The following is a 1,016-nucleotide window of genomic DNA, read 5'->3' on the forward strand; positions in this document are numbered from 1 at the left end:
GGGGTGTGGGGTGGGGGGTGGGGAGGTGTGCTCCGTGATGAGGAAATTCGGCTTAAAGACACGTCCCAGGGGCGTTTCTGGTCCCCACCTGTCGTTTTGCTCCTCAGCATGACTACCCAAAAACGCTGCAGGATTTCTCAAACATGCATGAATGAGTCAGAGCAAGGTTTTGGGCATGTTTTTATGAGAATATAACATAATAACATGATATAAAACTCAAAAAAGTTGATTTTRCATGATATTGCCCCTTTAATAAAAATTAACAAAATTTAAGAACAGTAAGCTAAATACTAAAATGTTAGTGGATATTTTTTACCTACTCAGAAAGTGAGTTCAATAATGAAAACATGTTAGTACTTTTTACACTTGGTGCCTCAAACAGCCACCCTAAGGAGGGAGCTCACTTCAGCCACATGCATCCAGGATCTTGGGCTTTTCCATCAGGATTCAAATCATAAGGATTGGAATGTGAGAACCAATTCTTGAGGATCCCATGTCTGCAACTCCAGTCCTCAGACTCTTGGATCCTCCTTCCACATCTCTGGAAACCTGAAAGGTAAAGAAGAATCAGAATCTCCATCACAACACTATAACCCTACCTCAGATCAATCGAGGACATATATTCTAAACCGCCTCCTTGTGTCAATTTCCAGAGTGTTGGTTTGACTCATTCATGCACGTTTGAGAAATTCTTGACTCTCCTGTGGAGCTGCGTAAATGCTTGCTGGTACAAAGCTCAGCCCATTTACACAAAGCTCCTCCTTGAAGCTCAGTCTGCAGCCGAGCACACCTACAAATCATTATGATTTCATTTTAAAACATAGCTTCTGATCTATATCTATAGCTTGTTCACAAAAAAGATTTGTGGAATAGAATTTATGTACAGCGGGTAAAATAAGTATTGAACACGTCACCATTTTTTTCTCAGTAAATATATTACTAGAGGTGCTAATGACGTGAAATTTTCACCAGATGTTGGTAACAACCCAAGTGATCCATACATACAAAGAAATCAA

The 1,016-nt window shown here is 40.1% G+C and overlaps 1 long non-coding RNA gene across 2 annotated transcripts in view; it reads right to left on the reverse strand.

Annotated features, from left to right (window-relative positions):
- Positions 1 to 248: 248 nt before the first annotated feature.
- Positions 249 to 1,016, reverse strand: part of LOC106525126 (uncharacterized) — a 218,929-nt gene continuing 218,161 nt past the window's right edge. For both annotated transcript variants that reach the window (XR_001311079.1, XR_001311078.1), the window contains one exon: positions 249 to 549. This is a non-coding gene — a long non-coding RNA (uncharacterized LOC106525126). The remainder of the gene's footprint in view (positions 550 to 1,016) is intronic.

The sequence above is a fragment of the Austrofundulus limnaeus genome, unplaced genomic scaffold (assembly GCF_001266775.1).
Source record: "Austrofundulus limnaeus strain Quisiro unplaced genomic scaffold, Austrofundulus_limnaeus-1.0 Scaffold213, whole genome shotgun sequence".
Lineage (NCBI taxonomy): Eukaryota > Metazoa > Chordata > Actinopteri > Cyprinodontiformes > Rivulidae > Austrofundulus > Austrofundulus limnaeus.